Below are 16799 nucleotides of genomic sequence, written 5' to 3' on the forward strand. Positions count from 1 at the left end.
GTATGGCTAGACCGTCGGCGTTTCGGCCCATTCCTATAGTGTCCGTTGTCTTCAAGCTGGTGGTAGGGGCCCAAATATGTTTGGATTGGCTCCAAACATCTTGTTCCTGACTTTGAGCACCTCGATCTAGTTAGTTGGTCGGAGTGTTTGGTTCGTGGAGAATCAGTTTTTACGGTGGTTTTTTCAGTTTGTAAAACTGTAGTTCCAATATATGTAGATTACCTTCGATAGGCGAACAGTTTGATCAGGCAAACTATGTTTAATTGAGCTGAAATATGGTCTGTCTGTTGGTAACGTATGTGCATGTTTGACCACTCGACCTGACTAGCGTCTACCAAAGGCAACAATATCTGCAACCTTCTGCTTTGCTGATTACTACCCGAATCCCCTCCCTGGCAATCGCTCGCTCGAGCGATCGGTTTCTGTCGGCGCGGAGCGCTCGCGCGAAAGCGCGACTCAATTCCCTTTTTATCACGTAGTGTTTTAATTGCGTTCACACGTGTTCACACTAACAGCTTTGTATTACTACTTTGCAAGTTGCATGCAGCCAAGATCGTTCACACTGCATGCATGCACATGCACATAGCATCTTATGGATTTGTATTTAATGAGCCAACTTTTCAGCACTCTTTCATAAGTTGTTGCATGCATACACATATCATCTCACACTTTTTTTCTTCAGCATGAGGCAGACTCTCAATTCTCTTTTTGCAATTCCCTTTCGGGTTTTATTTTCGTACGGTAATTCATATTTAATGGGGTCCTTTTGCAATTCCTTTTTCGGGCTAGTGGTTTTTAAGGGGAAAATAACGGGTGGGAAGATCCACTTGCAACTTAAATGAACTATCACTTACTACTCAAATTTAAGTACTGTTTTAAGTTGTAAGCTAACAAAAGTTGCTAAAATATTTCTAACAAAAGTTGCTAGGTATTTATATTTACCGTTGATAAATAACGGGGCACCGGGTTGATAACTTGTAAACAAAAAAAGAGTCGCTACATGTTTTAAATTAAATTAAAATTTTAGGATTGATTTTTATTTACATTTACCATTGATAAATAGCGGGTCACCGGGTTAATAGCTTGTAAACTAAAAGAGAGTCGCTAAAATATTCTAAATGAAATACTTTTTAGTGTTATTATTTATTAATATTTACCGTTGATAAATAACGAGGCACCAGGTTGATAGCTTGTAAAATAAAAAAATATTCGTTAAAATATTCTAAATGGAATACTTTTTAGGGTTGGTAGTTATTTATAATTACCATTGATAAATAACGGGACACCGGGTTCATAACTTGTAAACTAAAAAGAGTCGCCAAAATATTCGAAATAAAATTAGATTTTTAGGGTTGGTAGTTATTTATATTTACTGTTGATAAATAACAGGACACCGGGTTGATAGCTTCTAAACTAAAAAAAACTCGCTAAACTGTTTCAAATAAAATTAACTTTGGGGTTGATAATTTTATATATTTATCGTTGATCACTTAAGTAAGGAGGGGTTGATTAGAGATGGTTGATAACTTTTAGCCCGAAAAAAAGTTTCTCGAAACATATCAACATGGGTGCTAGTTTTGAAGATCTCGTCGAGACGGATTTATTGGTGAAAGCGAATCTTAATTTGGAGTTGTTGTTTAAAAGTTAAAACGTTTTGAATTTACAAATTTGGAAAAGATTCCGCTGACATCAGCATATTTCGTCTATTTGTGCATGCATGTAGAACATTCCCTCAATTGCCTGCACCAGGTTGATAATTTTATACATTTACCGTTGATCACTCAAGTACGGAGGGGTTGATTATTCAGATAGAGAGGGTTGATAACTTTTAGCCCGAAAAAAAGTTTCTCGAAACATATCAACATGGGTGCTAGTTTTGAAGATCTCGTCGAGACGGATTTATTGGTGAAAGCGGATCTTAATTTGGAGTTGTCGTTTGAAAGTTAAAACGTTTTGAATTTTCAAATTTGGAAAAGATTCCGCTGACATCAGCAGATTCGTCTATTTGTGTTTGCATGCAGAACTTTCCCTCAATAGTCTGCACCAGGTTGATAATTTTATACATTTGCCATTGATCACTCAAGTACGGAGGGGTTGATTATTCAAATAGAGAGGGTTGATAACTTTTAGCCAGAAAAAAAGTTTGTCGAAACATATTAACATGAGTGCTAGTTTTGAAGATCTCGTCGAGATGGATTTATTGGTGAAAGCGAATCTTAAATCGGAGTTGTCATTTAAAAGTTAAAACGTTTTAAACTTTCAAATTTGAAAGGATTGTTTCTTTTTACATGCATGCAAACGTACGGCAAAGGAAAACACGTTTACTTCTAATCCTGTCGGAAACCGATCGCTCGCTAATCTCCTGGCGACCGAGCGCCAGCTAGGGCAGCCCATTACTACCACTTGTGGTAGTTTTAGTTTTTTGCGGGCAATATTTTAAGTGTGCTATAACCTCTAGATGTTTAGAGCTTTTTTTGGCTTAAGGATATCTTGTACGGTTCAGTTCTTAGAAAAACTTTCTATAATGCTTGCTTGATTCTTCAATCCTTGTGAACATATCTTCTCGAATTAATCCTTGTAGGCATATTTCTAAGAGGCATCTTGCACCTAGTCCTGAAGTTTATTTGGTCCGGGCATTTAACTGCTATTGCAATCCACCGGAAAAAGTGAAACCCGTGGCCACTCCTCTAATAAAACGGTAGGCGGTGACAATCCATCCATAAACACCTTAATGTTGTATCATCATTTGGCTATCTATCAAATTTTGAATTGAAATGTAATTGCCGCTCGCTGTGTGTGGTGGTGCGCCGCACGGTGCCCCGCGGCTGTGCTCTTCGGCTTGATGCAGGTCCGGCGCGGCCGGATGGTCCTCGAGGCGGCGGCACAATTCCTTTGCGGTGGGGCATTGTGGTGGCCTGGAAGCGGCCGGTTGGTCATGTGAGAGCGGCCGACACCGCCCTAACGTCCTAGGTTTGGGCCCTTTGGGCCCCATCTTGATCTGGACGGGCTTCCTTAGGCATGGACGACGTTCACTGGAGGTGGCTGAGGTGCGTCGGCGGGGATCATTGGTGGTGGTGTATTAGCTGGCCCGCTGCAGCGTGACGGCGAAGACTTTATGAGCTAGTTTGGGTCTGGCTGGTCTCATGTTTAGCTTGTTTGAGCAATTGTTTGATATATATGATGTCTACGGGAGCTTCTATTCTTGTAGACAGTGTTGGGCCTCCAAGAGCAGAGGTTTGTAGAACAGCAGCAAGTTTCCCTTAAGTGGATCACCCAAGGTTTATCGATCTCAGGGAGGAAGAGGTCAAGATATCCCTCTCATGCAACCCTGCAACCACAAAGCAAGAAGTCTCTTGTGTCCCCAACACACCTAATAGGTGCACTAGTTCGGCGAAGAGATAGTTAAATACAGGTGGTATGAATAAGTAGTAGCAACGGCACCAGAAAAGTGCTTTGCCCAGGACAGTAAACAAGCAGTAGTAACGCAGCAGAAGTAACGCAGTAAAACAGTAAACAAGCAGCGATAGCAGTATTTAGGAACAAGGCCTAGGGATTAGACTTTCACTAGTGGACACTCTCAACATTGATCACATAACGAGAATAGATAAATGCATACTCTACACTCTTTTGTTGGATGATGAACACATTGCGTAGGATTACACGAACCCTCAATGCCGGAGTTAACAAGCTCCACAATTCAATGTTCATACTTAAATAACCTTAGAGTGCATGAAAGGTCGATTCGACTAAACCAAGTACTAACATAGTATGCACACTGTCACCTTCACACTATGTAGGAGGAATAGATCACATCAATACCACCATAGCAATAGTTAACTTCATAATCTACAAGAGATCATAATCATAGCATAAACCAAGTACTAACACGGATGCACACACTCGTCACCATTACACCGTGCGGGAGGAATAAAACTACTTTAATAACATCACTAGAGTAGCACACAGATAAATTGTGATACAAAACACATTGCAATCATAAAGAGATATAAATAAGCACTTCACTATGCCATTCATAACGAGTGAGTAAGTATTCTGTGAAATATAGCCTAAGAGACCCACACGGTGCACACACTGTCACCTTTACACACGTGGGACAAGGAATCTCCGGAGATCACATAAGTAAAACTCACTTGACTAGCATAGTGACATCTAGATTACAAGCATCATCATATGAATCTCAATCATGTAAGGCAGCTCATGAGATTATTGTATTGAAGTACATAGGAGAGAGATGAACCACATAGCTACCGGTACAGCCCCGAGCCTCGATGGAGAACTACTCCCTCCTCATGGGAGCAGCAGCGGTGATGAAGATGGCGGTGGAGATGGCAGCGGTGTCGATGGAGAAGCCTTCCGGGGCACTTCCCCGCTCCGGCAGGGTGCCGGAACAGAGACTCCGTCCCCCGGATCTTGGCTTCGCGATGGCGGCGGCTCGGGAAGGTTTTCCGTATCGTGGTTCTTCGCATCAGGGGTTTCGCGACGGAGGCTTTAAGTAGGCGGAAGGGCAGAGTCGGAGGGCTGACGAGGGGCCCACACCACAGGGCGGCGCGGGCCCCTCCTTGGCCGCGCCGCCTTGTGTTCTGGCCACCTCGTGGCCCCACTTCGTATGCTCTTCGGTCTTCTGGAAGGTTCGTGGCAAAATAGGACCCTGGGTCTTTATTTCGTCCAATTCCGAGAATATTTCGTTACTAGGATTTCTGAAACCAAAAACAGCATAGAACAAAGAATCGACACTTCGGCATCTTGTTAATAGGTTAGTTCCGAAAAATGCACGAATATGACATAAAGTGTGCATAAAACATGTAGGTATCATCAATAATATGGCATAGAACATAAGAAATTATCGATACGTCGGAGACGTATCAAGCATCCCCAAGCTTAGTTCGCTCGTCCCGAGCGAGCAAAACGATAACAAAGATAATTTCGAAGTGACATGCCATCATAACCTTGATCATACTATTTGTAAACATATGTAGTGAATGCAGCGATCAAAACAATGGTAATGACATGAGTAAACAAGTGAATCATAAAGCAAAGACTTTTCATGAATAGTACTTCAAGACAAGCATCAATAAGTCTTGCATAAGAGTTAACTCATAAAGCAATAAATCAAAGTAAAGGCATTGAAGAAACACAAAGGAAGATTAAGTTTCAGCGGTTGCTTTCAACTTGTAACATGTATATCTCATGGATAATTGTCAACATAGAGTAATATAACAAGTGCAATATGCAAGTATGTAGGAATCAATGCACAGTTCACACAAGTGTTTGCTTCTTGAGGTGGAGAGAGATAGGTGAACTGACTCAACATAAAAGTAAAGAGAATGGTCCTTCAAAGAGGAAAGCATCGATTGCTATATTTGTGCTAGAGCTTTTATTTTGAAAACATGAAACAATTTTGTCAACGGTAGTAATAAAGCATATGAGTTATGAAAGTTATATCTTACAAGTTGCAAGCCTCATGCATAGTATACTAATAGTTCCCGCACCTTGTCCTAATTAGCTTGGACTACCTGATCTTTGCAATGCACATGTTTTAACCAAGTGTCACAATGGGGTACCTCCATGCCGCCTGTACAAAGGTCTAAGGAGAAAGCTCGCATTTTGGATTTCTCGCTTTTGATTATTCTCAACTTAGACATCCATACCGGGACAACATGGACAACAGATAATGGACTCCTCTTAAATGCATAAGCATGTGGCAACAATTATTATTCTCATATGAGATTGAGGATGTGTGTCCAAAACTGAAACTTCCACCATGAATCATGGCTTTAGTTAGCGGCCCAATGTTCTTCTCTAACAATATGCATGCTCCAACCATAAAGGTGGTAGATCTCTCTTACTTCGGACAAGACGGACATGCATAGCAACTCACATGATATTCAACAAAGAATAGTTGATGGCGTCCCCGTAAACATGGTTATCGCACAACAAGCAACTTAATAAGAGATAAAGTGCATAAGTACATATTCAATACCACAATAGTTTTTAGGCTATTTGTCCCATGAGCTATATATTGCAAAGGTGAATGATGGAATTTTAAAGGTAGCACTCAAGCAATTTACTTTGGAATGGCGGATAAATACCATGTAGTAGGTAGGTATGGTGGACACAAATGGCATAGTGGTTGGCTCAAGTATTTTGGATGCATGAGAAGTATTCCCTCTCGATACAAGGTTTAGGCTAGCAAGGTTATTTGAAACAAACACAAGGATGAACGGTGCAGCAAAACTCACATAAAAGACATATTGTAAACATTATAAGACTCTACACCGTCTTCCTTGTTGTTTAAAACTCAATACTAGATATTATCTAGACTCTAGAGAAACCAAATATGCAAACCAAATTAGCAAGCTCTAAGTGTTTCTTCATTAATGGGTGCAAAGTATATGATGCAAGAGCTTAAACATGAGCACAACAATTGCCAAGTACCAAATTATCCAAGACATTTTAGAATTACTACATGTAGCATTTTTCAATTCCAACCATATAACAATTTAACGAAGAAGAAACTTCGCCATGAATACTATGAGTAGAGCCTAAGGACATACTTGTCCATATGCTACAGCGGAGCGTGTCTCTCTCCCATAAAGTGAATGCTAGGATCCATTTTATTCAAACAAAACAAAAAACAAAACAAACCGACGCACCAAGCAAAGTGCATAAGATGTGACGGAATAAAAATATAGTTTCAGGGGAGAAACCTGATAATGTTGTCGATGAAGAAGGGGATGCCTTGGGCATTCCCAAGCTTAGACGCTTGAGTCTTCTTAGAATATGCAGGGGTGAACCACCGGGCATCCCCAAGCTTAGAGCTTTCACTCTCCTTGATCATATTGCATCATACTCCTCTCTTGATCCTTGAAAACTTCCTCCACACCAAACTCGAAACAACTCATTAGAGGGTTAGTGCATAATAAAAATTAACATGTTCAGAGGTGACACAATCATTCTTAACACTTCTGGACATTGCATAAAGCTACTGGACATTAATGGATCAAAGAAATTCATCCAACATAGCAAAAGAGGCAATGCGAAATAAAAGGCAGAATCTGTCAAAACAGAACAGTCCGTAAAGATGGATTTTATTAGGGCACCAGACTTGCTCAAATGAAAATGCCCAAATTGAATGAAAGTTGCGTACATATCTGAGGATCATGCACGTAAATTGGCTTAATTTTCTGAGCTACCTACAGGGAGGTAGACCCAGATTCGTGACAGCAAAGAAATCTGGAACTGTGCAGTAATCCAAATCTAGTACTTACTTTACTATCAAAGACTTTACTTGGCACAACAAAACTCAAAACTAAGATAAGGAGAGGTTGCTACAGTAGTAAACAACTTCCAAGACACAAATATAAAACAAAGTACTGTAGCAAAATAACACATGGGTTATCTCCCAAGAAGTTCTTTCTTTATAGCCGTTAAGATGGGCTCAGCAGTTTTAATGATGCACTTGCAAGAAATAGTATTTGAAGCAAAAGAGAGCATCAAGAGGCAAATTCAAAACACATTTAAGTCTAACATGCTTCCTATGCATAGGAATCTTGTAAATAAACAAGTTCATGAAGAGCAAAGTGACAAGCATAGGAAGATAAAACAAGTGTAGCTTCAAAAATTTCAGCACATAGAGAGGTGTTTTAGTAACATGAAAATTTCTACAACCATATTTTCCTCTCTCATAATAACTTTCAGTAGCATCATGAGCAAACTCAACAATATAACTATCACATAAAGCATTCTTATCATGAGTCTCATGCATAAAATTATTACTCTCCTCATAAGCATAATCAATTTTATTAGTAATAGCGGGAGCAAATTCAACAAAGTAGCTATCATTATTATTCTCATCAAGTGTAGGAGGCATAGTATAATCACAATAAAATTTACTCTTCATAGTAGGTTGTACCAAAAGACCACTATTATAATCATCATAAATAGGAGGCAAAGTATCATCAAAGAAAATTTTCTCCTCAATGCTTGGGGGACTAAAAAGATCATGAAAACCAGCCTTCCCCAAGCTTAGAACTTTCTATATTATTATCAACAATGGTGTTCAAAGCGTTCATACTAATATTACTACCGAGCATGCAAATAAGATTCCATAGGTTTTTTAATTTTCGCATCGGACAATCCATGTTTTAAATCAGGAAATAGAATAAGAAGCTCACTCGTTGTCCATTATGCCAAACTAGTGTAAACAAGAAACAAAAAGATGCAATTGCAGGATCTAAAGGAAATAGCTTCGAGCACAAACACAATGGCGCCGGAAAAGTATCGTTACCCTGGAACCGGAGTATGAGTGCCTTTTTACCTTTCCTCCCCGGCAACGGCGCCGGAAAAGTGCTTGATGTCTACGGGAGCTTCTATTCTTGTAGACAGGTGTTGGGCCTCCAAGAGCAGAGGTTTGTAGAACAAGCAGCAAGTTTCCCTTAAGTGGATCACCCAAGGTTTATCGATCTCGGGGAGGAAGAGGTCAAAGATATCCCTCTCATGCAACCCCGCAACCACAAAGCAAGAAGTCTCTTGTGTCCCCAACACACCTAATAGGTGCACTAGTTCGGCGAAGAGATAGTGAAATACGGGTGGTATGAATAAGTAGTAGCAACGGCACCGGAAAAGTGCTTTGCCCGGGACGAGTAAACAAGCAAGTAGTAACGCGGCGGTAGTAACGCAGCAGATAGTAACGTGATAAAACAAGTAAACAAGCAGCGATAGCGATATTTAGGAACAAGGCCTAGGGATTAGACTTTCACTAGTGGACACTCTCAACATTGATCACATAACAGAATAGATAAATGCATACTCTACACTCTTTTGTTGGATGATGAACACATTGCGTAGGATTACACGAACCCTCAATGCCGGAGTTAACAAGCTCCACAATTCAATGTTCATATATAAATAACCTTAGAGTGCATGAAAGATCGATTCGACTAAACCAAGTACTAACATAGTATGCACACTGTCACCTTCACACTATGTAGGAGGAATAGATCACATCAATACCATCATAGCAATAGTTAACTTCATAATCTACAAGAGATCATAATCATAGCATAAACCAAGTACTAACACGGATGCACACACTGTCACCATTACACCGTGCAGGAGGAATAGAACTACTTTAATAACATCACTAGAGTAGCACACAGATAAATTGTGATACAAAACACATTGCAATCATAAAGAGATATAAATAAGCACTTCACTATGCCATTCATAACAGTGAGTAAGTATTCTGTGAAATATAGCCTAAGAGACCCACACGGTGCACACACTGTCACCTTTACACACGTGGGACAAGGAATCTCCGGAGATCACATAAGTAAAACTCACTTGACTAGCATAGTGACATCTAGATTACAAGCATCATCATATGAATCTCAATCATGTAAGGAAGCTCATGAGATTATTGTATTGAAGTACATAGGAGAGAGATGAACCACATAGCTACCGGTACAGCCCCGAGCCTCGATGGAGAACTACTCCCTCCTCATGGGAGCAGCAGCGGTGATGAAGATGGCGGTGGAGATGGCAGCGGTGTCGATGGAGAAGCCTTCCGGGGCACTTCCCCGCTCCGGCGGGGTGCCGGAACGGAGACTCCCTGTCCCCCAGATCTTGGCTTCGCGATGGCGGCGGCTCTGGAAGGTTTTCCCTATCGTGGTTCTTCGCATCAGGGGTTTCGCGACGGAGGCTTTAAGTAGGCGGAAGGGCGGAGTCGGAGGGCTGACGAGGGGCCCACACCACGAGGCGGCGCGGGCCCTCCTTGGCCGCGCCACCTTGTGGTCCGGCCACCTCGTGGCCCCACTTCGTATGCTCTTCGGTCTTCGGAAGGTTCGTGGCAAAATAGGACCCCGGGTCTTTGTTTCGTCCAATTCCGAGAATATTTCGTTACTAGGATTTACTGAAACCAAAAACAGCGAGAAAACAACAAGCGGCACTTCGGCATCTTGTTAATAGGTTAGTTCCAGAAAATGCACGAATATGACATAAAGTGTGCATAAAACATGTAGGTATCATCAATAATATGGCATAGAACATAAGAAATTATCGATACGTCGGAGACGTATCAATATACATAATACAAACTTTTTTATGCAGACTATAGTTTGAATTCAAATCCAACCGAATGTTATTGGCCGGTATCAGTGTTTCACGGGGGTAACAGAATTTTTGTTTTTCGTCGAGATTTCGGATATTCCGACCGAAGAAAAAAAATCCCTGCATTGCGCTACCTCTTGTGGTCAAGAATAGAAAGCTCACTATTTACCTTTCTCCTTTTATTTATAACAAGATCAGGATTCACAAAAAGGTCATGTTTTATTTCAAACTAGTACAAATGCCCGTGCGTTGCCACGGGTCTCAAATTTCATTTCACAATGCACATATATAGAATGGCATCAAACCCTGTGAGCAACATCATCTTCCACCGAGAAAGGGGTATCTCCTACACGGGTACTATTCTGGTTACTCCAGCAAGCAATCATCAGTTGAATCCTCAATTACTCCGATATTTCCCATACGGTATGTAGTGCCTCAAGGCGACCGTTTATGTCGAACATGCTCCATTCCATGCTTTCGCCACACACCAGATTAACCTTCTTGCACTTGATGAAAACATGTGCTCATTCCTCCTCACTTCTATAGCTATAGTAAAATGTATGTGTACTTCTTCCTCCTCATTAATTTCAAGAGTTATAGTAAAATGTCCTTGCATTTCCACGATCCCACGATCGATATCTTTAGGTTTTGACAACCCTATAGTTTGACATTCAATCAGAATGCATTCTGCGAAGCCACAATTTTCTAGCAACCGAGTTTTCAAACGAATTTAGGATACTGATACATATTGAGAAGCCGTAAATTTGCAGCCACATAGCCGTAATTTTGCAGCCACATATATGCATAACCAAACTGTCTTTTTAAGCCTTAATTAACATGAAACTGTCCTTTGAGTTATGACACTGCGGAAAAATTACTTTGAAGTTGCTGAAGCTTTTAAAATTTACACCCCACAATATCTGGAATGCAACCTCTACTCTACCACATTTTTAATCACTGTATGTATTAGTACTATCACACATAAACATACAACTTGATGATATAAATATAAAACCATTTGTCTACAAAAATAAATTGCTCCAAGTAACATCACATAGTACACATACATGTCAGCTAGCAGCCTCTCTGGTTTTCAACTACTCGATCAGACTAATCATGTAAGGGATCTTGCTACCATGAATGATCCTCTCCAATCAAAAATAGTACAATTAAAAAATAATGCTAGATACATTATAGCATAAGCTAGCCATTACAGGAGATCAATAGAAGAGTATTGACAGGAACTCTAGGGCAAAACTTAATCTATATGTGCATATGGCAACAAAGACAGCTTGGCAGGCCTTCCAAAACCATTGGAGGATAAGTAGTAAGCTAGGAGTTGAATGTATCCCCAGATAATTATGTAGTAAAACAAAATAACCAACTCCTGTTTAAGATAAGCGAACTCCACCAAATGATATGGGCGCTTAGATGTGGCCTGTAAATATATTGTAAAAAGGAATCGCCAATTAGTACTTTGTAATCTACAGCCAAATGCCTAGATGGAAAACAAGAAAACATGATGGTTGCTCTTGCTATCGTTCCATGCCAGCACTTCATGCCAAGTTACCCTGGCAAAAGGGCATTCAAGCATTAGGTGGCCCATTGTTTTTGGGGCCTGGTCGCAGAGAAGGCATCGTGTGTGGTGTTGCAGGCTATGCCTTGCTAAGCGCTCCACATTACATGACAAAGTCTGGGAAAAACCATGAGGTACAAATAACAAGCAGAATTAACATATATATATCATAGAGGTCATATGGAGGGAGCATGGTGATCAAGGTAGAATTCAAGGTGAATGGCTGACAATGTGGTGTAGCTTACCTTTTATATCACTTTGAATTGGACGAGAATCCTGATCCGCGAGGTTTCTTCAGTGGCTCTGCAAGGAGAGTGTAATTGAGTTAACCAATTCACATTGCAAGCATTAGTTATGGATAAAAAACTAAACTGGCAATTCCTATGAATCGAACTTCGCATTACAGAATTTGCAAATATATTGTCATCTAGGAACATTTACTTACACAGATACCACTACTACATATGACATAATAATATGATTTCATAATCATGTTCTCTTGATAACCCGTAGAGTCACGCTTCTACTAATATGTAAAGCAATTAATGACAAATGCAAGAAATCAACAAACATAAAAACCAGTGAAGAAACCAGAACAATGGAGCCACTTTAACTCTCATTGATGGTGTTTTGAACTGATCAATTGCAGGCTTAATGGGATTAAAATGCAGATGCAAGCCATACAAAATGAATAGTTGCTGGTACACAACAGAAATGGCACCATATCAGCTGGAAACTAATCAACATGATGGTTGCTTGATTGGTGTTCTAACTTCTACCATTTGAAATGACAATTTATTCTCATATATTCATCAAATTAAATAATAAATAAAAAGTGATATGAATGGACAAACCCATGACCACTAATAAGTATGGAAAATATACTAAAAGTGAGTCAGGCATGCTCATCATACAAAATCACCACAACACTTTCAGTTCAACGTCAAAGACCCTTCTACAATATCACTTATTGCAGTCAGAGTTCAAAATAACTTTGGAATGGAAATGGAAATTAACAGGGTCAAGAAGCTTCACTATTTCGACAGGATAACCCTTGGTCACATCAAACTATTAATCACTCAAGGCAAAATATTTTGGCGCCTTCTATTTCGATAGGATAAGCCTTGGTCACATCAAACTATTAATCGTTGAAGGCAACATCTTTTGGTGCCCCCCAAGATCAAATTAATTTACAACCACAGACATATGTTCTTAGCAAAAAAAATGTTCTTATCAAAGTACCGCAAGAAATGTTCTTAGCAAAGTACCATTAAGCCAAAAATACCATTTTTTAAATAGTGAACTGCCGGTACTGTCTATTTTACGAATGCAAGTTTAACTACTAATTTCTATACATGATTTACCAGTAGCCTTGTTTTAAACTTGAAGGAACAGATTATGAGTTCTCAACATGGGGACTACATCTTGTCATCGTGGTGAGAAAGGCTCTGATCTCTGGAGGTGCATTCCCAAGTTAAGCAGCTCGTCAATCTCCATCTTGATCCAAATATTTGCTTATTTTGTCCAGATTTCATATTAAATACACTATGTTAAAACTATCTCAATTCAGGACTGCGTCTGCCTAGGTAGTATAATTCTCCTGAATAAAATTCATGGCGAGTATGCACAGCAGTGGAAGAAAAAAAATCTCTTGGTAATATTTTTCTATTGTCGAGAAATCACCAGGGACTTAGTGGCTAACACCACAGGTGGTGGTCTAGGCAGCCTGGATTCGAATCTCACCTTCTTAATTAAAAAGTAGTATCTAGTTCCTCCTAGACACTCCTTCAATATATTTCTAACGTCATTATCAAGTCACCATAAAAATTACATAAACAGACTAAATCTAATGCTTAGAAAAGGCAGTAGTTTTTTAGAATGGAAAAGGTTATTAAGCACTACTTGCAGCACTCAACGACTTGGATCAACCATGCAAACTACTTGCATACATCTTGAAGGTGCCAGTGCTGATTTCTAACTAATCTTTCCTGAATCAAAACCCATTGCGTAACAAATTTCAATCTACAATCCGATGAGACAATTTGTCAGTCAAGTTATAGGTGTTCATACACATGGATGCGGGGAATCAATCTCTCATCTTACTGTAAGGTTGAGTCCAAAGAAGGGAGATAGCAGTGCCACTGCATCATTAACAGATTCATTAATTAACTATTCGCTTCAGATGAACCAACTAACATCTCCACCAAAATAAAATCAATTTCCATTTATTTAGCCTATGCGCGCAAGCGTTACCTTGAATCGTGCCTGGCATGGACGAAGCGGTGGCGTCCAGACTGGCGTCATGTGTTTCATGACGAGTAGTTTGGGAGGATGTATGATGTAAGGATCAAACAATGGTCAACCACAGCTTGTAAACCGGTGTGATCCCCAACAGTTGGAACATCTGTCGCATGACGATCACGGTCGCTTCACAGAGCAGCACACGGCTCAGCTCCTACTTTGATCCTACCACCTGTGGAGTTAACAAAGATAGAGGTTAAAACCTCATGGGCTAAGGCAGGTGGCATGCTTAATTACATGCTAGTAGGCGGGAAGGCGTTGGCATTTTCCCATGCACCGCGAGTGAATATAACGATAGAAATAGAGACATGTGTCGAACCTTGTGAACATTTCAGATAGGTCGTATAGGTATTTGCACAGAATATTTATAAGGAGTTCAGTGCATGCCTCTTCAACAACCTGAAACAGATAGCAGCACATAAATCAATTTAAAACAGGACCATTCCTAATTAAGCCATGTCTGAAAGCATTAGCCCATAAATTTAACTCCCTACAATGGAGCAAACATGAGCATGTGTATACTGAAGATAGACAGCAGTAACTACTAAAAGGAGTAAGCAAAAAAGATAGCCGGGTCAGAAAGCACATATGAATAGAATTTCCATTCATCCAAAAGAATGGTCATAAAATTATGGCACTAACAGAAAACACAAGAACAAAGATTGAATACAGAGTATATATAGTGTAAAAAATATGCTACTGCGGCAGTTGATAACAGATAAATGGTGAAGAATGCAAAGGCGAAATAATTCAGTACATAAACTGAAGTCTGGAAGATGTTTGTGCAAATTTGGCTGCAATAATAAACACAATATTACCTCGAGGGCGGCTTGGTTCCAGCAGGAGTTCATTCACGAGGAACTTTTATGTACTTGTGAAATTTATCAACATATTAACCTGTAAATACTTGTCAAAGCAGTGTGTTATGCACCGGACATCTTGACAATATCACAAACACTTAGCCTGCACGGAGGCGAAGTAGCCATGCATGTAGAAAGTAGAAAGGAAGGGAGGCAAACATGGGAAGGAGCAGGAGAGCACGATGATAGAGAGAGGGAGAGGGCGTCAGTGGCAGGGAATTCCGCGTGTGCAGCGCCACGGCTAAATCCAGACTACCGAAGTATGCGAGCATGGCGTTGTTGTGGCGGCGTCGTGTTGCTGCAGGGCAGTCCGTGCGTGGAACTCGAGGACGGCGGCCGCGGCGTCCAGGCCCGCAGGGTGAGGGCCGGGGCGACGCCATCTATGCCGACATGGGTCGCTGCAGGGCAGTCCGCTCATGGAGCTCGAAGGCGACTGCGGCCAAGCCCGTAAGGCGGGGAGCGACGCCATCCAAGCCAACATGGAGGATGTGCGGACACGCGGGGGTGTTGGGGAGGGGAGGACGGCGATGGGGGTGGTGGCGTCGTTTGGGTAGGTAGGTGGCCGGCGGACTGGAGGTCCTCCAAGCTCCGCGCGAGCGGGAAGAGGCGGAGGGTGGTCGGCGGCAGGAGCTGCGCTCGTGTCGTAGAATTCGGCAGGGCGAGGAGCGAGGGTTTCGGGTGCCTAGGGTTTCCGTTCCACTCGAGGTAGTTGGGCTTTGGCCCAGTTAGGCCCACGCGAGATGATAGAAATATAGCGCACCTAGATTGACGACGAAACGTATTTATGGCTGGCAGAATAAGGAACCACGTTAGTCTTTTTAAGTAGTAGAGAAAACAAATTGCTGCAACGACAATGTTGCACGGCAGCAAGTGTAATCTGGGAAAACATCACCCAGCATTTCAAATTTCAAATTCGCTAAGCGCAGAATCCACACCACGTGTCAGCGTCTGCGCAAAATCCGGCACGACATGGGTTTCAACGCCAGGTCAAAAGGCCAACGCTCTTGGGTTTGATTGCAGCATTCTGAAGTGGACCCGAGTCCCACGCGCGTACTCTGCTCGTCTCGTCACAGTCGCTCTCGCCAGGGGAGTTGGGGAATGCGGCGGCCACGGCGCCCGGCGAAGGCCGGACGCGGCGGCGGCGGCGGAGAGGCGCCAGTGGAGGCGGGGGTGGCGGCGGGAGTGAAAGGCGCGGCGGGGGTTCCGGTGATCGCCGTCGACGGGGAGGGCGAGGCACCGCTGCTAGGGTTTCCGGTGGTCGCAGCGGCCGGAGGCGGGGAGAAGAGGCCACTGGTGGACGCGACTGCGGTGGGAAAGAAGGAAGCCCTCGATTGGGTTCCGGTGATCTTCATCGACGGGGCGCCGGTGGTGGAAGGGGTGCAGCCGATCGCCGTGAAGGGGAATGGCAAGGCGGAGAAGGACGAGGGCGGGGTCAAGTGGCTCAAGCACTACTCCTCCGCGCAGAGCATACTCATCGTCGGAGACGGGGACTTCTCCTTCTCGCTGGCGCTTGCCACCGCGTTCGGTCTCCTACGGTTCGGTCTCCTTTTTCCGCTGTCTCTTTCTGCTTGTGATATGGCCAGATGTGCGATTTGTGTTAATGCTAATAGTAGGTGGTACCACGTGTAGATTTGATGCTTCTCAGAGAACAAAGTATCTTCTGCTAGTTCAAGAAGGCTTTGATGCACTTCACTCGGTTAGTAGTAACATAGGCTGTGTTTGGTAGAAGCCTGAGCGGGCGGGTGAACCAATATTTTGGCGGCATTCCAAACGAAAGCCATATCTCTTTGGCGAGACAACAAGTTGGTAGGCTCAGCGTTGGCAGCAAACCAATCATACCCATAGCATCAAAGCTACCTTAAATTGGCTTTACTTGCATTTTAGTCATTTGATTATTGTACATTGGAACATTATTGATTTTGTTAAGTACTTTA

General features: G+C 41.9%; 1 long non-coding RNA gene across 1 annotated transcript; it reads right to left on the reverse strand.

Moving 5' to 3' along the window:
* Positions 1-13472: 13472 nt before the first annotated feature.
* Positions 13473-14892, reverse strand: LOC124654511. Its single transcript, XR_006988377.1, has 4 exons — positions 14824-14892; positions 14325-14404; positions 13958-14177; positions 13473-13845 (listed from the first exon to the last, which is right to left on the reverse strand). It is a non-coding gene; the product is annotated as an uncharacterized LOC124654511 (long non-coding RNA).
* Positions 14893-16799: the final 1907 nt, after the last annotated feature.

Source organism: Lolium rigidum, chromosome 5 (assembly GCF_022539505.1).
Source record: "Lolium rigidum isolate FL_2022 chromosome 5, APGP_CSIRO_Lrig_0.1, whole genome shotgun sequence".
NCBI lineage: Eukaryota > Viridiplantae > Streptophyta > Magnoliopsida > Poales > Poaceae > Lolium > Lolium rigidum.